Genomic DNA, 22,741 nt, shown 5'->3' with positions numbered 1-22,741 from the left:
CAAACTTTTGGAAGATAACGTATCTTTAAGACACAATTGCCTACATTTCAGGGAAATTCTCCCCACTCAAATAATGCTATAATATGTCAGTATGAGTATGTATATGTGTCAGATTCTGTAATATTGTTAATTCAAATGGTTTAATAAAACATAGTAGGCATATTAAAATTAATATAATTACCTCTAAAACTCCATGCTTATAAAATATGCTTAATATAAAACTAATAAAGATTTCCTTTTTCTACTTGGATCATTGTCATCTGACTATGGTTTCTGCTCTTGGCATTTTCCATCTTACTGTACTTTATTAAGTGGCTGCTCTTCATTGAAGCAAGCCATGATTTAATAAAAGAATAGTGACATTAGAATTAGGAGATATTGAGCTCTGTATCTTATTAACCTTGTTATCTGGGGAGAGTCACCCAAACTGCTTTTTACCTCAGTTTTTTTACCTGCACTATATTGATGTTAATCTTTTTCCCTGTGTGGTTGTGAGAGCCCCATAAAGTCACTAAATAATTATGTCTGTCATCTGCCAGTATTGTTATAAGCCCTCAGGATAGATCAGTGAGCAAAGAACTCAGTCTTTATGGATCTTCCATTTTGGAGCTACAAAGTATATAAATTATAAAGTGCTTTAAAATGTAAGGTACTATCCAGTTCAGTTCAGTTCAGTCGCTCAGTCGTGTCCAACTCTTTGCAACCCCATGAATCACAGCACGCCAGGCCTCCCTGTCCATCACCAACTCCCAGAGTTCACTCAGACTCAGGTCCATCGAGTCGGTGATGCCATCCAGCCATCTCATCCTCTGGCGTCCCCTTCTCCTCCTGCCCTTAATCCCTCCCAGCATCAGAGTCTTTTCCAATGAGTCAACTCTTCGCATGAGGTAGCCACAGTATTGGAGTTTCAGCTTCAGCATCATTCTTCCAATGAACACCCAGGACTGATCTCCTTTAGGATGGACTGGTTGGACCTCCTTGCAGTCCAAGGGACTCTCAAGGTACTGTCATCACTGTTATTTTATGTGCTGCAACTCCAGTTCCTCAAATATCTTTAAAAATCTTATTTGAAATTATGCTTATCTCCTAGATGTCAGAAAGTACACAAAATATGAAGAATTTACCCACTGGAAGTTTAGCCATAAGTATAAATTCATGGTAAATATTTAAAATGTTTCCTTATTGCATTGAAAAATGAGCTGTGGGCCCCTATTACATACCATCCAATGTCTTAGGTTCCATGTAGAATGCAAAGACAGTAGTCTTGCTGTCAAGAAGCTTCATGTCCAGGTGGACAGATGCCCACAAGGGAAGAGTGTCCACTAGAGAGGCACAGAGAAATTGATTGAAAGCTTCAAAAGAGAAACCCACACACTCACAGTACTATAACACATTGTTGATAAACTCTATGTGTATAAAATTCACCTTCTAATATTGTAGTGCACGTAATACTGTTAGCACCTGTTTATCTACTTGCTGAGATGTTTATTCAACACTTTGAATATGGGTGCTTGCTTCTGTGGTATGCTGGTCTAGTATGTGTACATTACTTTCACTCTGTAAAGACAGTATGTTATGGAAAGGCTTAGCATTTCAAAGAAGCATGCACTGTCCAAATCAGAGGCCTGCGTGTGTGTGTCTAAGCTGTGTACTGTGTATTGAGAGAGAAGGCATTGTTACAAGAGGTGGTTCAAACACAATCAGAAGTTGGTGATTCATAAAGTAATGAAATATGAAGTACATCTGTTTGTGATTTGCATTGCAGAGATGATATAAAAACAATGATTAGGTTCCCAATTGGGCTACCAAACCCATTGATTGAAAAGCACATTCTGGCGTCAAATGCGAATAAAGGGTATTAATATATCTGTCCTATAGATCCAGTTTCTGGGAAAGTTTTCTTTTTTCCTTCTTTTCCCCTTTTGGAATATCATAGTTTTTCTAATGTGTTTGACAAGAAATTCCCATTTCAGGACTTTTGAACTGCTTTTCTCTTTGCCTTGAGGGCAAGATTAGCATCTATCTATAAATCCCACATGGAACCTAACACATTACATGACATATAATAGGGGCCCGGAGAAGGCAGTGGCACCCCACTCCAATACTCTTGCCTGGAAAGTCCCATGGGCAGAGGAGCCTGGTGGGCTGCAGTCCATGGGGTCGCTGAGGGTCAGACACGACTGAGCCACTTCACATTCACTTTTCCCTTTCATGCATTGGAGAAGGAAATGGCAACCCACTCCAGTGTCCTTGCCTGGAGAATCCCAGGGACGGGGGAGCCTGGTGGGCTGCCATCTATGGGGTCGCACAGAGTCGGACACGACTGAAGCAACTTAGCAGCAGCAGCAAAGTTTGTTTTTAATGCAATAAGGAAATATATTCTTCCTCCAGATAATTGCTTTGCTTGGTCCCTAACCTCATTCAGGTTTCTAGAGACTGTTCTGTCAGCAGCTTATCTGAAATTGCATCTGTTCCCCATCATTCTGTACCCTACTCCCCCTCCCCATAGCTCGTGCCACTGTTATTTGTGTTTACTGTGTTTTCCCTGTTAGAATATAAGCACCATGATTGCAAAAACATTGCCTGTTTTGTTCACCATTATATCCCTGGAGGTTAGGACAGTGTCTCCCTAGTGGTTAATTCCTAGCACATGAAAGGCATTCAATAAACATTTATTGAGTAAATTAATACAGTTTCCAGGCTGAGGGTGCTCCTGCTGCTGCTGCTAAGTCGCTTCAGTCATGTCCGACTCTGTGCGACCCCATAGATGGCAGCCCACTAGGCTCCCCCGTCCCTGGGATTCTCCAGGCAAGAACACTGGAGTGGGTTGCCATTTCCTTCCCCAATGCGTGAAAGTGAAAAGTGAAAGTGAAATCACTCAGTCGTGCCCGACTCTTAGCGACCCCATGGACTGCAGCCCACCAGGCTCCTCCGTCCATGGGATTTTCCAGGCAAGAGTACTGGAGTGGGGTGCCATTGCCTTCTCTGGAGGGTGCTCCTAACAAAGGTCAAAAAAGGAGTTACTGTGGGAACAGGTGAGGGAATGAGTGAGGAGCTGGCTGAGGAGATAGTGGAGGAATGGGGGATATCGTGAGGGATTTTGGTGTGGGCTCTGAAAACAGTGGGGGTTAGGCTGTTGAGGCTTCTGTAGAAGTTCCTGTAGGATTTCATTTAGGAAAAAGCGTTCTGTTGCCTCTATCCTGTCTGTGGGATCTGAGGAATCACGTGGGACGGGTTTGCTCAAGCAGAAAGACGGTGGCGAGAGTGAGAGGCGGTGAGAGGGGGCTGCCATTAGATGAGGAAGTGGCCTGGGTCTCAGGAGTGAGCAACCCCGACAGCAGTGGGGAGAGAAGGTGTTTTTCTTTCTGTGTTTACTGGAAAGACGAATTCCCAATTTTGGTAGCCATTTTCCTGTAGGAAACATTTTTAAGGTAGATTTTTCTGAGTTGAAAAGTACCTGTATTTGTAATAATAATATGATTACAATAACACATTTATATAGGAGCCTTCAGTTTTCAAAGTGTATATATATAATATCTCATTGATTTAACCCTTTACTCTATTTTTACATTTAAGGATTCTTTGTGTTATCCTTTGAGTTTGTTTTCTAGGAATAGAGATGAGTGTTAAGTATGTGCATGTGTGTGTTTGTACAAAACATGTTGGGCTCTGGTTGTACCCACAATGTACAACAAATTGTGACCACCTCAATATACAAATGGCCACCACAATCCAATAGGTGAAGTTGGTTTTTTTGTTGTTGTTGTTTGTTATAAAAACAAACGCTGATTTCTTTTCTTATCGAGAAGAATTCTGGAACTTTATAAACTCCTGGAGAGCAGGAGTTATGTTTTGTTCATCTGTTAGTAGAGAGAATTAGGTTAAGAAGACTTTTAAGATCAGTTATAAAATGTTTCAACTCTACAGCTTTCTTATGTTTGTGTTACACACACACACACAATATATATATATATATATCTCTGGCCATAAGAAGCTCCTGGCCTGTCAAAAATAGATAGCTGGGCAAACAGTTGGGTAAGCTGTTACAGGTGCTATGTCAGAACAGTTCAGTGGAAGGAGGAGGCTCGGAAGAGGGAGTGGTCTGTGTTACCTGGTTGCTGGGGAGCCTGCTCTCAAGGCTTTATAACAGAAATCATCTTTGAGCTGAGTTTTGAAAGATTATCATCTGGAGTCAAATGAATAACATCTTAAAAATGTAGCTTACATTTCCTTTAGAATATTAATGGCTAACCCTGCTCATCGAGTAGCCTCTTCACCAGCTAAAATGTACCTCTTCAGGTTCAGAGATGCATTCAGGATGTTACAGTTTTCTGGTTACACATTGTGTCTGCTCGGTGTTGAAGTACCTGTAGGAAGAAAATTAAGTGCAGGTTTTGTGTGTGGGTGGAAAGCCGATCGAATTGCGGGTGTGTCAAAAACCAACCAGCAGAGTCCCCAATCATTCGAGTCCCTGGCGTTTTTTTGTTTTTTGTTTTTTTTCTTTTCTGAAGGCTTTCTTCATTGTAACCGGTCCCTGATGGTAATTGGTTGAATCAGATTTAACAATGCAGTCAGATAAACAGTTGTGGCAGCTGCTGCCATGGCAACGTCACCGTCCTCACCCTCCCAGTGCGCGCCCCTTCCCCACCCCTCGTCTTCTGCCTGCTTTCCTCCAGTAAGTGCATACTCGCTAGTGGTCTGTACCGGCGGCAGGGTTTAATGGCAGAGCTATTTTCTTTCCAAACTGTTCAAAATGATGAACGAAGATGCAGCTCAGAAAAGCGACAGTGGAGAGAAGTTCAATGGCAGTAGTCAGCGAAGGAAAAAACCCAAAAAGGTAAATTGCTGCCGTATAGAGGTGTGGTTGTGTGTGTGTGTGTAAGTGTGTAATATTAGTGAGGCTGTAGAAACCGTGGAGCGTTATGAGTAACTAGAGACTATAACTGTGCCAAGCATTGCATTTTAAAGAGGCAGGTGCAAGCTGCTGCTTTTTGAGAATAGGAAAAGAACTGGGGTTCATAATGGATAGGTTGACTGGAGCATGGTGAGAGAAGCACAGAGTCAAGGTGTGTTCTGCATATGGATTACTGAGAACTGTGGCCACAGACAGATGCTTCTGGTAGTAACTGGGTACAGAGAGAGTCATTTTATTTTTAGAATGGGTGAGTTCTTTAGAAAGGAATGGGTTAAGCAGTGTGGAGCAGAAGGAAGATTTGGGGCCAGATGTGTTTGCTCCGTGGTGATCTTGAGATGGCTGGACAGCGATGCCTTTTGGTTCTGTGCTAGGTGTATTCTTCCTAAGGAGAAAACACTGTTGTGACAGGAGAAATTTGATCCCCACCATGATATTTCTTTGGTTTGCTTAGCTCCTCTGCAGTTTTCCCAGACATTAATGTGATAGCTCTTTCATTGATTAAGGTAAACAGCTAACAATGTTATGGGGGAGGGGGTGGTGGGCACACAGAGCAATATGTAGGATTTCTTGCCCTGGCATACATTCCCACATCTGTGATTATCATGGAAATGATACCAGTGAGAAACAGTGGGAAAAGATGCAAACTATTCGGCCCCACCCAGTGCCAGCACTTCTTTCTTTATGGCCTGACTCCTGGTAAACTGTTGCAGCCTCACAGAGCTCTTTGAGCTCCACCTCTGAAAGAGATGCCTTTTAAATAGTCTCCTAAAATCCTTTATTTCCTGAGTCAATAATATGGGCCGGATCTGTGATTCTAATGTAAATGGATTCCAGTGCTAGATGGTTTAGGGTTTTGAATGAGCAGATTAAAAAAAATAGATATCTTGAAGAAATGAATATGTTTTTATTTTAATAATGTGGAAATTGCATGGTGTTTGAAGTGATAGATCCATGATGTACTAAATGTGTCATAATCTACAAAAATTCAAAACCTCTGATATCAAAAGATCACTGTATAAGCAAACAAGGGGTTAGTATATTTGTACAATGCCATGTAATTTGATAAAAATAAGCATGCTCACCTATGATAATTTTTAGATAATTGCATGAAGATAATGATGCAATCTGATAAAAGCAAAAAGATAATTCAGGGCAGGCAGGAACATTGGTAGAATATCCTTTTGTACTTAAGAATTCTGGATACCCCAACCCTTGAGGTCATTTTTATAGTGTTAGCTAATTGATCAACATTAAAAGAAAACAATTAGAAAAGAGAAAGAGAGCTAGAGAGAGGGAAAAGGAAAAAGGGAATTTTGGCTTGAATTCACAATATCATTCCAAAATCCTCTTAATTTCTCTCTGAAGGGCCTGGCCTATATTAGAAACAATATACTCAGAACTATTAAAGGGTTGGAGAATGTATCTCAAGGAGATTTTAAGCTCTGAGTGATAATGCTAAATTCACACAACCAAAGCCATCTTAAAGTGTTTGAGGGGGAAAAGGAGACAAAATCGTCCTATGTGATAACTATAATATTTTTAAAGCTCCATTTTCTCAAACATATTTACTTTAAGAATAAATTCTCTTCCACACTTGCAGTCAAAATGATAGCAGCTGATAGCAAGCTTTGAATATGTGTGTGTTTGTACATACATTAATAGGCATATATTAAATGAGCTGTTAAGATAGTGAATTTTGAGTATTAAAGGTAATTTCATCTAAAAAGAATACACATACACATACACACGCATAAACATCCTTCAGTTTGGTAAATCAGACATAAGTGGGTTGGAATCTTAATTCTATCCTTTCATGTTATGTTTGGAGCCCATCGCTTAATTTCTCTGATCCAGGTCCTCATTTGTAAGATGTGAATAATCGTGAATACTTTTTGGTATTTTGTGAGGGTTAAAAATAATGTGTATAGTATTGTTTGAGCGGTATTTAATATATTGTTGACAGTAATTTTTAGTGTTGTTGCTATTCCCTTAAGTGGAAATTATTTATTGGAATAAAGCATGTAGAAAGAAAGTCTATATATAGAGACTATAAAGATTATTTTAGAGAGGCATAATATACTATTGGTACTTTGCAAAGGCTCATACTCATTTTTTAAAATGTCACAAGTTATATGTTAAAATTGGAAACTTTTGATTTCATACAAATTATTGAGATTTACAGAAATGTACCCTAGGTCTTCAGAGTCCTGCTTCACATCTTTTGCCCAGCAGGCAACTTTAATTTCATATTTAGAAACTTTTAAATTGTCCAAGCCAGAAAACACTGGACATCCCTCTCTCCTGCTAAATTCAACAGACCATTGAATGTGCTTTGATGAGGAAATAATAATCAAGAGATAAGCATCCCTAATAAGGATGAAATCTGAAAAAAAGCAAGAACTGGAGCAAAGTCAATGCCATATATCACTTTTAATTCAATTGTCTGCTTTCTACTAGAGGTTTCTATTGAATCCTCTATAGGATTCCATACAGCATCCAGGATTACGGACCACCAGGCTCATTGTGGCCTGGGTGTTGATCTAATATGTTGAATCTTAATTTTTGGAAATATGCCTCTTCCTGAAATAAATATTTAACAGATGAGCACAATCCACTGGTTTATTCTACGCCTCACAAAAGTAACTCTTCTGAGGGTCAAAACTAAAGGGTCCTTTGCCATAAAACCCACCATGTGAGAAAATAAACTCAAGGAGTTTATTTTGTATTAGAATTTTAGTGAGTATCTGGAAGATAGAAATTCTTTTAGCTTTTGTTAAGAATGTTCTGACTTCAGTCATTGAGTTTGTCGATGCTCTCCTGCAAAGCCCACCAGGAGCACACGCGTGGTTAGGTGTGTTGGGATTACAGCCCATTGCACTGAGGATGGATGTTCAGTGGGGAACTGAGTGTGAAATGACGCATTAGATTTGGGCTTTGAATGAGTGATCTGGAGGAGGGTCCAAGAAAATGAGGACTCACTCTGGGTTGGGTGTTCTCGAAGCAGGGGCAGTTTTATGATTGTGTATCCCAGTAAATCTGAGCTCTAGGAGAGCAGACTAAAGCTGAATCAGTAAAGAAGTGGCAGACTCTCAGAAGTCTGGAATTTTGCGGCTTGGACAGTATTCATGTTTTGTCTGTGTTTAGACATGATAAGAGAGTGGTGTCATTGTTGTCCCTCTCCATCATGGTCACATAGTGGCCTGGTCTGATGATGGGATGCTCTGTGAAATCATTTATGTTCAACAGCAGAACACCAAAGTCAAGCTGATAGGAACAGTCCAGTTCCTGGATGTCAGTGATAGCTTTTTCTCAAGCTTGTACACAAAGATACTTTTGAGAGAGACAGATGTATTTATTATTGGCTGCTCCTTAGTGTCCAAAGAAAATAAATCAGATAGTGTTGTTGCCAAAGAATTCATAGAAACTTTTTCATTTAATGCTCCATCAAAATAATTTCCTTAAGGCCCAATTATTTCACACAAATATCAGTAAATATTAGCTAAGGCACAGATTTGGGATTGATGTTCTAGTGAGGTTCAGTGGAGAAGAGGATATGGACATGCTGGAATTCTCACCTGGTATCCTGAACGAAAAGGAAGCATTGACACTTGTGTCATGTATCTGGGTGAGTGTTTAGCCTGTTCTAAATCCCAACCAACTCTAAAAATTGCTTATCCCAGATAATATTTTGGCAGATTAGATGAAAAGAATCCAAGACCATATTCGTGTGCAACATCCCACACATTTCAATTCTGTGTCAATGACATGACAATGGATTTGCCCTGAAAGAGGCTGCAGGAGCCTTAGATAATTTGCATAAATGATAATGGAAATGCCCAGACATCAATCACATATGGCAGAGCCATCTGAAGCCACTAGGTTTGGTGAGTTCTTCTAAAACAAGTAAATAATTAAATGGCTTTATAATTATTTTCCTTGTTTGGTGAAATGAATATAAAGATGAAGTTAAAATATAAATATGTACTGTTGTTTTTAACAGAATAGTAAGATAAAATGGCTTTGTATATACCTTATATTCATTTAAACAGTTTTGACCTGGACTATTATTTGAGAATATTTATGAGCATTGCAAGGAGAAGGCAATGGCACCCCACTCCAGTACTCTTGCCTGGAAAATCCCATGGATGGAGGAGCCTGGTGGGCTGCAGTTCATGGGGTCGCTGAGGGTTGGACACGACTGAGCGACTTCACTTTCACTTTTCACTTTCATGCATTGGAGAAGGAAATGGCAACCCACTCCAGTGTTCTTGCCTGGAGAATCCCAGGGACAGGGGAGCCTGGTGGGCTGCTGTCTATGGGGTCACACAGAGTCGGACACGACTGAAGTGACTTAGCAGCAGCATGAGCATTGACTGCAACATTATTTTGATTTTATATAATTTTATTGCTGTTTACTTGCCACGGCCTAAATGGAGAGATGAAAGTAGTGCCAGATGTCTGATTGAAATACTGCCATTTGAAATACTACCATTGAAACATGAGTGACAGATCTAGTGGAAGGTTTATTTTTATAGCAGCCACAGCAAGTATGACTTTTTTTAGTGGAATCAGGTAGCAGAGCCAGTGTTTGGGTGTTGGATCTGGCAGTTGTCTGGCAGTCAAATTCGTTTTGATTTCAGTTAGTGCCTGATCTTGTTCAACCAGGACTAGAAAGGCTTCAATGTATAATTCTCCCAGAATAATACCCCATTTCTACAATTCTCCAAAAACTTATGATTTACCCTTTATTTTACATTAGTTTATAATCCAAAACAGTGTGTGTTGCTGGAAGACAGCAGTTCCCCATCAGTGAAGGTATTTAAAATGACCATCTGTCAGAGATGATGGAAATATTTTTACTGGATGGAAAAATCCTTGCAACTTGATATTCTATGATTTTCTTTCTATATCTGTCACTCGTTTCCATCTCTTTGGACTCACCTTCATGATACTTATTTTTTTTCCACTGCTAATTGCATATGCAATAACTAGAAAATTAATCCTAAAATGTCCTTTTTAGAGTAAAGTGCTGTCTGCTGACCACAACCGCCAGAATTACCTGGGTTGCCTACTAAAAGAATAAAATCCTTAGGATCCACTTTAGGTCTGCTCAGTCATTTTTGGTGAGTTTTGATAGGTGTCCCACTTTTTTTGATGTGTGCTGGAGTTTATTTATTTATTTATTTTTTAAATTCATTTATACATTTATTAACCTCCACTTGCTCTAAATCAGAAGCCATACTAAGAACTGGGGATCCCAAGAATAAAACAAGGTATTCCTGCTCTTGAGCAGCTCTCAGTGTTGAGTTTTATTTGCAGAAATGTAATATTTTAAGCCATCATTAATTCACAGTTGAAGTAGGCACTTACTCATGCTGCTGCTGCTGCTAAGTCGCTTCAGTTGTGTCCGACTCTGTGCGACCCCATAGACGGCAGCCCACCAGGCTCCCCCGTCCCTGGGATTCTCCAGGCAAGAACACTGGAGTGGGTTGCCATTTCCTTCTCCGATGTGTGCTGGAGTTTAGAACCATTGCTTTAGAATGTGGTCAGCAAGCTGAGTTCCTTTAGAAAGAAGAATCTCTGATTTCAGTTAGATATGTTAAATTGCTTCTTGGCTATTACATTTGTTTATTTTAAGTCTAAATGGCAATAGTAATGATACAAGAGAAGAGAAAGCATTTTTCTCCCATTGTATTCTTATTCTACATCTAGAACCTGGAATGCTTCACATAACACCATATCATTTAATCTTCACAGTAACTCCTATCAGAGTACTGTTATCCCAGTTTTGTAGATTAGCAACTGGAGACTCAGAAGCTTCATATAGAGATGGTGATGGAGAAATGATGGACCTTTTCCCCACTAATCAAGAAGTGACATATTTTGAACCATTTCTCTCATGCAAACCAGATGCTAAGTTATTCTATGCTAAGCTATTCCTGTGTCTCTAGCAAAGCTTCTAAGCTATCTATAGTTTCATCCTCTGCTAAGATATCCTCCAGATTTTCCCCCCCAATGTTACTTCCTCTCTTTCATCAGTTGATCACGGTTTCCAAAATGCCCACTCTAATCCCTGGAAATAATATGTAAAGAGGATATTTTTCCTGACTCTCTGAGATATGCTTCTAAGCAGGACTTCTCTTTCTATTCATTTTGCTTTCATTACATCTTGTGGCATGTTTGTGTAGAGGTTTATTTCAGTTTACACAGACAGTGTACTGGACTTTGAAAATCCACAAAGATGAATGGAACAACAACAAAAGCGTAAACAGGTATCTTGATGTGGTTTAGGCGTGTTAAATTAAGCTGGCATAAAAAGCTGATCCTACTTGCATAATTTGAGTTCTAATTATTCTTTTGAGGAACTTTGTTAGTGTGATATTCTCAGTAATTGTTCTATAGAAGACCGTTCTTCATGTACTCTTTTACGAAGTGTTTGAGGTTTCTTTTTCCTTCTTGATAAAGTTTCTAAAGAGACAAGTGATTGCATATTGAAATAGTATTAAGATCTTTAATCTGCATTTGTTAGAACATGCTAAATTATAAATGAGCCTACAGTTGTGTTTCTTTCCTGCTTCTATTCTGTAGTAGCAAAAACAAAATCACTATTTTTATCTTAGTTGGCACTGACCAGATTCATCACAGCAAATAAATTTACCATCTCAATTTCCTTTGACTTTGAAAAGTCAGAGTTGGGATTGCTACCAAATGAAACAATTTTTTGATAGAAAAAAATCTTTTATATACTTGAGACCAAGTAAATATGATAGGGCATTTCTTTTCTTTGAAATCCATTAATGTCTTCCAACCTTTCAGGGAGGGTGGATTTTTTAAAGCTGGTGGTGGTGGTGGTTTAGTCATTAAGTCATGTCTAACTCTTGTGACCCCATAGACTGTAGCCCACCAGCCTTCTCTGTCCATGGGATTTTCAAGGCAAGAATACTTGAGGGGGTTGTCATTTCCTTCTCCAGGAGGTCTTCTCGACCCAAAGATTGAACCCATGTCTCCTGCATTTCAGGCAGATTCTTTACCACTGAGCCACCAGGGAAGGAGACAGTAAGAAATGTTCTAGTTAATGATATACCTAAATCTAGAGGGTAAGCTTATGCTTAGCTACCAGACCTGTTTTTTTTTGCCTCCTGGTAGCTCATAGACAACTATCATCTTCTACCCACTAATTTGTGTTTGTGCTCATTAAGACAAAGACCTTGATTTCTAACATTTACTTAACGAGCTTCAATTTCTAAGAATCAGCTTGTTTAACTCAGCTTAATTTAGATGTTTCTTCCTTATGCACAGGAAACCTCCTTTAATTCAATGGTTTGCTAGGTGTATAGTCCTGCAATAACGGCTGTGGTATTAACTAAACTGAAAGTCAATGCTTGATACCCTTCCTTTGAGTTTATAATCTGGTTGAGCAGACATTTCTATTGAAAAATAAGCCATTTGGAGAAATATTATGAATATTATGTATAACCTATGTTATAATAATTATCATATTGTACATTGCCAAAAATGAATTCTGTAAGAGCCTGGAGGAGAGCAAGAGATCAGTATGATTTTTTTAAAACACTAAGCCATATGAGTGGATGAGCAACAGCCCTAAGCCTTGGATTTCAACGAATACTTCAGTATGAAGGAACACAGGCAATCAGATGGAGCAACTTCAGCCATATAATTTCAAGTTACATTAAAGACTAAGAAACTGTTGAGACATTGATGGTAGCTCACAGCTACAAACTTTGTGAGTGAACTCTCTCTGTTGTGTCCTGATGCTCTGAGCCTTGGTCAGTTCTGGGTTTGCATTTTGGAATCCATTTTCTTTGGGGAATTTTACTGTGTCCCTCTCTTATATATCTCTAGTCACTTATTTATGAAGGCCTTACCCCATATATATTTATATTTATACATTATTTCTGTAGTCAGGAGTAAATTCCAATAAATAAACATGGAGAACATTTTTATAAATTATCCGAATTATCAGTCTCTACCTTAACTTTAAGAGATACTGATATGATTAACTCAGGACTGTAACTATCTAGAACACTTATCCAGGAATTTCTAAGATTTTGCATCTTAGCTGAAAATGTCTTTTCTTATTTGGTTATTATTATAGCTGTTGTGCATTAGCCTGCTTTGTGTATTGGCATACTTTTGAGTTCTCTCTGCGTAGCTAGGTCCTGTTGTATTTTCAGATCTTTGAATTTGAAATTCATGACTTTTTCCTTTGTCCCCGCTTACCTGGTCTGTCTACAGGTTTCTGCCCTTGGTCTTTGTCCATCTTCACTGGCAGGCGGAGTGACTCATGGCCAATTATTTTACCGCTAGCTGCCTTGGACTTTCTATCCATAAAATAAGGACCGTAATAGTTACTGCTACTTCAAAGAACACTTAAGGTTTGAAGAAGAAGAAGTAAGGGAGTATTTTCGAAGTACAATTATGAAGACAGAAATAAGTGTTAGGATCTGTGTGGATTTTGCAAGTTTGAAGAAGTTAAAAATGAAACGTGGACCATTCTATAATGTTTCACCAAGTTCTAGGAAGTGACACCTTTATATAAGTATTTTAATGTAATCATTTATTGTCGTGCTGCTCTTTAGCAACAGATATCTCTGGCAAATTGAAGCAGTTTAGGTGACGGTGTTCTAACTTGTAAAAAATTATTGAAAGCTTTAAAAAAGCAAAAATTATGAGAACTATGTATGAGAAGTTTGGTATTTTCTGTGTCAGGATTTCAGTTCTCTTTTCATAAAATGTGTATCCCTAAAGACTCCTTTTCCTAAGTGTTCTAAATATTTGCCCTGATTTGAGAGGGTGTGGTGCCAAGATGCCCTCCTCTCTTATTTTATAGCATTGTCTCATTGTAATCATTGCACAGAGAGGTGGCAACAGAGCTGAAAACCAGTATTCTAAAATGAAAATCAGGAAGGAAAAAAAAACTAGAACAAGTACAGATACTTTATATTCAGTAATTTAGAGATACCGTTAGAACCATCCATCCTATTGGCTTATTAAAATGAGTCTGAGTATCTGCTTTAATTAACTCCCATCCTGTGAAATCTGTGTTAGATGTGTTTCACCTGCTACAATTGTATAGTATTTTCCATGTAAGACACAGTAAATCATTTCAGTGCCCTCTTAGTCAGATTCAAAAGACAAGAGCCACATAGGATTTGGTATGCATATGTTGTTGTCATGAACTGTAGTAGTACAGTACAGTTAACAACTGTGTATGCACCTGAGGCTTAGCATGATTTACCATGTATCTTTATTTGTGTTCCAAAGCTTGTACTTGATGGCCAAAGAATAGACTTTGTAAATAGCCTGTAGGAATCAGTTCTCTTCTGCCTCAGCATGAAGATGAGAGGGCTGTCATCACAGTGTGTGTGTATGAGTTATTCCTCTGTCCCAGGACTTTGATGTGGCTGTATGCCACACGCCTGTTCCCTGCTGGGTCCCAAAGTGTGTACTGGGGTGTGTGCCTGTGACAACGTCGAGGCAGGTTTGTCATATTCAGGGTTGTGATGTTTCTTCTGAATCTCCTGAAGAAAGCTAGTATGACTTTCAGTATGATTGTCAGCTTCCCATCCTCTGTAGAACGTCAAGGTGCTGCTCTGCCCTGATGATGCTTTATCCTGTGTAGTACAGGTAAGGAGAAGGATGGAGGGAATGTCCCATGGCCTCTTCCACCCACATCAGAAAACATGCATCAGAGTTTGTAGATTCAGCAGGATACAATAAATTTGCAACTAGAGTTTATCTGCACAGCAAATTTTTTTCTTTTGGGGTGGGTTTCAAGGTACTATAATTGTTCATTTTGAACAAGTAAATCTGATGTTAGAATAGAATCTACATTACAGAGTTTACCCTCTAGTTCTAACAAAGGGATTTGGTTTTCCCAGGACAACATTCAGAACAAAATGAAACAAGTGATGGGGATAAAATAAAATACATATGTAAAATTCTTTTTGGAGAGTTTTGTATCTGTACTTTGAGAATTCCAAAATTGGCAACAGTTTCCTCATAGCCCGTAATTTATAGTAGTAATTAGGAAAAATCTTAATGTAAATTACCCATTTACTTTAATAAATTTAGACTATTTTGAAAACCATATTTGAGTAACATTAATAAAATGTTTGTAATACATTAGTCTGTTCTAAGACTCTGAATAAGTTCATATATTGGGCTTGAGCCTTTGTGTAGATTATGACAAACTGTGGAAAGTTCTTAGAGCGATGGGAATACCAGGCCATCTTACCTGTCTCCTGAGAAACCTGTATGCAGGTCAAAAAGCAACAGTTAGAACCCTGTATTGGAACAACTGATTGGTTCAAAATTGAGAAAGGAGTACAACAGGGCTGTCTGCTGTCACCCTGTTTATTTAACCTATATGCTGAGCACATCATGAGAAATGCCGGGCGGGAGAAACATCAACAACCTCAGATATGCAGATGATCCCACTCTAATGGCAGAAAGTGAAAAGGAATTGAAGAGCCTCCTGAGAAGGGTGAAGGAGAAGAGTGAAAGAACCAGTTTAAGACTAACTATTAAAAAAACTAAGATTGTAGCATCTGCCCCCATTACTGCATGGCAAATAGTAGAAGTAGAGACAGATTTCCCCTTCTTGGGTTCCCAAATCACTGCGGATGGTGACTGCAGCCTTGAAATCAGAAGACAACTGCTTCTTGGCGGTAAAGTGATGAGAAACCTAGATAGCGTGTTGAAAAGCAGAGACATTTCTCTGCCGACAAAGGTCTGTATAAGGCTATGGTCTTCCCAGTGGTCTCATCCGTTTCGAGAGCTGGACCATAAAGAAGGCAGAACACCAAAGAATTTATACCTTCAAACTGTGGTGCTGGAGAAGACTCCTGAAAGTCCCTTAGACAGCAAAGAGATCAAACCAGTCAACCTTAAAGGAGACCAACCCTGAATATTCACTGGAAGGACTGATGCTGAAGCTGAAGCTGCATATTTTGATCATCTGATGTGAACAGATGACTCATTGGAAAAGTCCCTGGTGCTGGGAAAGATCAAGGGTAAAAGGAGAAGAGGGCATTGGAGGATGAGATGGCTGAATAGCATCACTGATGCAATGAACATGAACTTGGGCAAACTCTGGGAGATAGGGAGGCTTGGTGTGCTGCAGTCCATGGGGTCGCAAAGAGTCAGACATGACTGGGCGACTAAACAACAGCAGTAATGACACTGGGGTTTTAGGATTAATATTGACTGGGTTTTGGTTTGAATTGTTCAGCTATTTAGGGCATAGTGCTAGTCTAGCCAACCCACTCCAGTGTTCTTGCCTGGAGAATCCCAGGGACGGCAGAGCCTGGTGAGCTGCCGTCTCTGGGGTTGCACAGAGTCGGACACGACTGAAGCGACTTCGCAGCAGCAGCAGCTAGTCTAGCCACTATATTCCATACAGACCAATTATCTGTAGTCTCAAACCTTGGACTTCATTCTTAACCTTAAAGAGTAGTTGGTTGAAGGGAGGCAGAGAAGGAGAATACTGCTAGATATGTGTAAATCCAAATCCATTACCCAACACATACACTTTAAGAAACGGATATTCTGTTGACACATTTATGTATCAGTATTCCTCCCTAATTACTTATCTTTCTCCTCAATAAAAAAAGTTCTCTTTTGTAGAGGATCCACATGAAGAGTAAGTCCTCTATGACTTATGATGTTTGCCTAAGTCAATTAACTATGCTTGTTTGAATAAATTATGCTTTTTCCAATAAACTGAGCAATTTAGTAATAGAAAAAATATTCATTAAGAAAAATAGTTCACCTCATTGTAACAGCATTTTACAAGAATAAATAAAAAGCAATAATTAAAAGTACTGAGAGCTTATCATAGTATTAGGTGCTAGCCATTGTGCTGAGTTCTGCATAGATTAATTTTCTCTTCACAATTATTCAATGAGTGGGTGACCATATAATATTCATCTTAAAGATGAGGAAATTGATCTAAATGGATTGAAAACTTCCAAGATTGAATCTGTGTAGCTATCCCAGATGTAACCCCAGGTCAAACCTACCATTTTGCTCATCTCCAAAACCCCCTTATATGCTGATAGAACAGTTTAAATAATTAAGACAGGACCCAAGAATGAAAGAGATAAAGGTTTCTTTTATGTGCAAAACCCATTGTTACCAATATGCCTTCACCGATTGGCCAATGAATCTAAAAAGCTATTTTGATTGATTTTTTCAAAAATAGTTCCAAATAAAAATATAAATCCAAATAGGAAAATGCTTTTTATGTAGTTGTTGACTAAAATTATCAAAAGCTTTCATAATATCCAAGCCAGAGGTGAATTCTTAGTCTTAGCCCTGGAACACTGAAGAATGAAGCTTTATCCATTGGTATTTCCATCTGTGCTTCAGCTATTTTAGTCAAATGACTGACACCATTAACACAGCCTCTCCAATATAAGGAGGAATTTGTTGTGAGTTTCTGTTGCTTGTCCTAATTTGAAAGGTCACTAATCTATCATGTGTTCCATAATCTCATTACACAGCAGGGACCTCTTGCCAGTTGTTAAAGAATCAGTAGGAGTGATTGCACTGTTACATGGGGCCAATCAGGCATTTGTCTCCTGGCCGTGGAGTAACCTGGACCTTTTGAGAGGACAGGAGGTCCATTTCCACACTCTTCCAAATGGCCTAATCCCAAGTGGCTTCCATGCCTGATTTGTGAAGATAGTTCTTAGGTAACAGCAACAAGTCTATGTGATTTGGGTACTTTTACTTTTGACAGAATACCTTGGTCAGACAAAGAACTACTCTTGGAACAATTTTCTGAATCACTGGCCAGAGTTCACTGAGATAGTGAAGGTCCTTTTCTTATTGCTTCTTTCTGATAATAATATTAAGGGATGATTATTTCTTTTATTGTAACATCTGACTTATAATTTATCCACATGTGAAGACAATTAGTAGAGTGGGATTATTTTTTCCTTTGCAAAGAAATTAATTTTTCTTTTCATAAAGGATATTAGGAGATCAAGTTTTAATAGGTTGCCTATACAGCAATGTCAAAGAGTTTAGGAAAAAATTGTATACACACATACATATACATTTTTATTATTCTGAGTTTCAGCTATGATACTATTGGAAATGGCTTAGAAACGTTTTATTTGAAAAAGAAGTTATAACCATACTCTAACTCACATTTGCCTGGATGTTTGAGATACCTTTATTATTGCTGTTGTCCTAAAAAGTTTCTGTAATGAGTTATCTTCATTCTAAAAAGCTAGTGTTATGCCATATACAGATTTTAGATTCTTGTCTACAACTGGATTATTAATTTGGGAGTTATAAATTGAATTTCCAAATGTCCAAAAAGTCTTCCTTCCTCTTATGGTGGGTTAGACTACTTTTATCTGTGTATGTCAGGATCTATGAACAGTCTCAAGTTCCAACCCAGGATCATGTGGAAACTATCATGGGATGGCCTATAATTCAAATATCATGTACATCTCACCTTAACACTTTATAATAAAGAAAGTAACATTAGTGTGCGTTGTGGAATTTTTATTGTTTGGAGTGATTTCTCAAATTCATTTCAAGGTGATCAATGAGTTTAGATTTTTTATATTCTTTATTGGCTACAAGCTCTTTGTATATTCCTATATGAATGCATATCACCCTTTCATAGTACCTTTTTTTAACCTCCAGAGGAACTTTATTTTGAATAAAGATTATTTAATACTATATGAGCTGAAAAAGTGAACAGAATTCAATAAACTGAGAATATGGGATCCAACATGGAACTCCTAGAATGTTTTTGATGCAAATAATTACATCATGGGGGTGATTGATACTTAAGCAGATATGGCTGACTATATTTTTCTAGATACTGAATGTTCTGGAATATGAAAATGATTCCTTGCATCTGCTAAATGGCAGTTGTCTAGTACTTATTCATCTATTATTTATCCACTAATTTCAAGGCTGTATAGCTGAGATATTTAAAAATAGATTTAATATTTTACCTTTTCTTTCTACAGAACTAATTTGATTAGTGCCACCGTGAAAAGTGATTATGTCTATTGACCCTAAAATGACCTTGAGAAAATGAGGTGGTTATACCAATTTAGGTAACAAATGATGTGTCTGTATTATCAGTTTAGTTCAGTTCAGTCGCTCAGTTGTGTGACTCGTTGTGATCCCATGGACTGAAGCACGCCAGGCCTCCCTGTCCATCACCAGCTCCCAGAGTTCACTTAAACTCATGTCCGTTGAGTCGGTGATGCCATCCAACCATCTCATCTTCTGTTGTCCCCTTCTCCTCCCATCTTCAGTCTTTCCCAGCATCAGGGTCTTTTCAAATGAGTCAGTTCTTCATATCAGGTGGCCAAAGTGTTGGGAGTTTCAGCTTCAAAATCAGTCCTTCCAATGAATATTCAGGACTGATTTCCTTTAGGATGGACTAGTTGGATCTCCTTGCAGTCTAAGGGACTCTCAAGGGTCTTCTCCAGCAACTCAGTTCAAAAGCTATTATACAGAGTCAAGTAAGCCAGAAAGAAAAACACCAATACAGTATACTAACACATATATATGGAATTTAGAAAGATGGTAACAATAACCCTGTATACGAGACAGCAGAAGAGACACTGATGTATAGAACAGTCTTATGGACTCTGTGGGAGAGGGAGAGGGTGGGAAGATTTGGGAGAATGGCATTGAAACATGTAGACTATCATGTATGAAATGAGTCACCAGTCCAGGTTCGATGCACGATACTGGATGCTTGGGGCTGGTGCACTGGGATGACTCAGAGGGATGGTACGGGGAGGGAGGAGGAGGGAGGGCTCAGGATGGGGAACACGTGTATACCTGTGGCAGATTCATGTTGATGTATGGCAAAACCAATACAATATTGTAAAGTTTAAAAATAAAATTAAAAAAAAATAATGAGGCAATAAAATTACATCCCCCAAAGGAAATCTTGTTCAAGCCATGTATATTTAGAATTAAATATAGAGTCTTCAAGATTAAAAAAAAAAAAAGCATCAATTCTTTGGTGCTCAGCTTTCTTTATATATTTATGTATTTCTTTATTTTTGTATTGGTCTGTATTATAGGTGACCAAAATTCAAGTTATCTACTTGAATCAAAATTTTGAAATTGAATATGATATTTAGTAAAAATATATCCAGCAGAATAGATATGAGCATGTATTCATATGTATATATGTATATGTATAACAAATATTTGGATATTGCCAAATAATAGCAAAAGAGACCGTAAAATTTGCTACCTTTTCTAAGTTATAGTACTGGATTATCATTTAGTAAAATCATACCTGCAGCCAACATTGCAGGTAAGATAATATCTTTAACAGTCATTATTAAAATAAATTTGGAGAAAGAGGGATTTCAGTATTTTCTCTCAGAAAATATATTGTAGTTCTTGAGTTCACTTTCACTATATGTCTAGTCAAAGTTTGTATTTGTTTAATGGTGCAGATGTCATTTTTCATTGTAAAAAGAATTGCGTTTGTCACAATAAAAAGACTGTTTTTATGTGGCTACTTTCTCAGTTGGGAGAAGATGGAAGACCAAATAAACTGGTAAATAGTAATCTACATCTATGATATTTATTAGAGATTATTTTCATTTGCTGGCAGTAGTTGTTTTTGTGTTTTAATTTTAAAAATTCTTAAAAATTAATGTACATATGAAAATCAATTAATTGAATTATGGAAAATGATATTTTGTCTCATAATAAAATATTTTTACTTTTTAAAATTATGAAACCAAACTCAACGCAAATGTAAAAGTAAGGCTGAAAACTAAATCTCTGGTCTATTTTGAGTAGACATTATAATAATTTTCAACTAAATTCATTAGAATTTATTTAGCTTGCAAAGGGAAATATACGTTTCTGCTTCTGTATTTCATTTGATGGCTCAAATAGCACTTTATTTATGGAAAACTCACCACTAAACTCATTTTAATACAATGTTTTATTTTGGGGTTGACCTAAAACATTAAACTGAAATTGATTTTTTAAAAAAACACACAAAAAAATTTTTTTTTTTTTTCCTGCTAGATATGTGCAAATGGCTTTCCTTCTGTTCAAAGTCATTTTTGGAACTTTTAGCACCGTGGTCCAGTTTAAACTATATTGCTTTTAGGTATTAAAGATGTATATGACTTATTTTTTGAGAAATTTTGACTCAATTCTTTATGAATTTGAAACCCTTTAGAGTTTGATATGACATAAATGCAATTCACTGCAAATCTAACAGTTAAAAAAAAAGATCCCTTCCACTTACCTCATCATCTCTCTGTGTGGATTAAGCTCCCTCAACAATACTCCTTGGGGCTTATCATGGTGATAGGATTTTGTGCCTGCTTTAATCATGTTTCCCATACGCAGGTGCCAATTGTTCAGTGAGTACATACATTACAGCAGGCGTGCCAGTCAGGATTTAGCCAGGATTAGCCAGGAGGACTCTACGCTCCACTGTGGCACAGAGCCACCTTTTGTTTTTCCCATGCCAGAAGACCCTGTTATCCCTTTTTTTAAAGAATATCCAGACTATTGTGAACAATATGACCTTGTATGATTCTTTGAGAAGTAAGCCATCTTTTATTTATGATTTAAATAATAAATTGCCATTCATTTTCTGTGTATCTGTAGAAGCTCTAACAAATAAACAATTTTAGAATTGAAATTTAAACAAATGTAATACCTCTCAAATATCCATAGTACCTATCCTATGTGTATAATACACAGGATAAAAGGTAACATTTTTTATTGTTGTAAAACCAATATATTTATGAATGCTTAGCGTCTCTCACTCTCTTGTGTGTATGAATATGTGTGTTAGTGTGTATGCATCCAAGTGACTTTACTGTGTGAATATTACTAATTTCTTTGAGAGTATAAACTTTAGGGGTCCGAGTAGCTTAAGATGGAGCTGCAATTAGCTTAAAATTTCTAAATCCAAATGTCTTATTTTATATGAGGAAACTCAGATGCAGAGGAATCAGATATGTTGGCCACAATCATAAGTCATTAATGGCAGACGTGGGCCTAGACGTCACGTCTCCCGACTCCTAGAACAGTGATCTTTCTATTGCTGGGGTCATTTTAAATAGCAATCAGAGCCTAGTAATGAGAAGAATAAAAAGTTTTGATTTTGAGCAAGGTAAAACTTTACTAAGGCCCCTAAAGAGACTTAGGTCGGCTGACAGGACAAGCCATGTTTCTAATGCCAAGTGATGTGCTAAGTTTTCATCTGAGGGTTATTATGCAAAAGCTAATCTTGATATTTAGTATTCAAATGCTTCATGAGAACTTGTTATGCTAGTGCTCTCAATCTAGTGCAGTCTTTCAGCTGGGATATGTGACGGGGGGCTACTTTCCTGGAGTCATTACTTTTGTGTCCACTGGATTCAGGTATATATTTTACAATACCTTAAGGCCTTTAAAAATTAGAACTTTAAAACAAACTAAAAAGGTAGCTGGAATCAAAACATCATTAGGAAACTGAATATGGATTTGTTGAACTATTAACATATATCCATCTTATAAAGGGACTTGGTTTTACTTAACAGTCTATGTATTAGTAGCTTCAATTTTTAAAAATCAATTACTCTTGCATTTATTCTAAATTATTAGACTATAAGACCTGTTGCTCACACTTTACATTATAACAACCCACAGTTTACAAGATCTTTTTCTGTCCCAACTCTACCTTCAAGCTTCAGCATACGTTTCCCCTCCTTAGTAGAGCCATCCGCTCTACTTCTCTATATCCCCAGTGGAGTATGTCCTGCCACTGTTCCTTGCCAGGCTCACAGA

At 37.8% G+C, this 22,741-nt stretch overlaps 1 protein-coding gene across 2 annotated transcripts in view; it reads left to right on the top strand.

Annotated features, from left to right (window-relative positions):
• The window catches only part of ANK2 (ankyrin 2), a 700,765-nt gene that overhangs the window by 332,982 nt on the left and 345,042 nt on the right, over positions 1–22,741 (top strand). The gene's annotated exons all lie outside the window — the stretch shown is intronic.

Source organism: Bos mutus, chromosome 6 (assembly GCF_027580195.1).
Source record: "Bos mutus isolate GX-2022 chromosome 6, NWIPB_WYAK_1.1, whole genome shotgun sequence".
Lineage (NCBI taxonomy): Eukaryota > Metazoa > Chordata > Mammalia > Artiodactyla > Bovidae > Bos > Bos mutus.
This window is presented reverse-complemented; position numbering and strand designations above follow the sequence as displayed.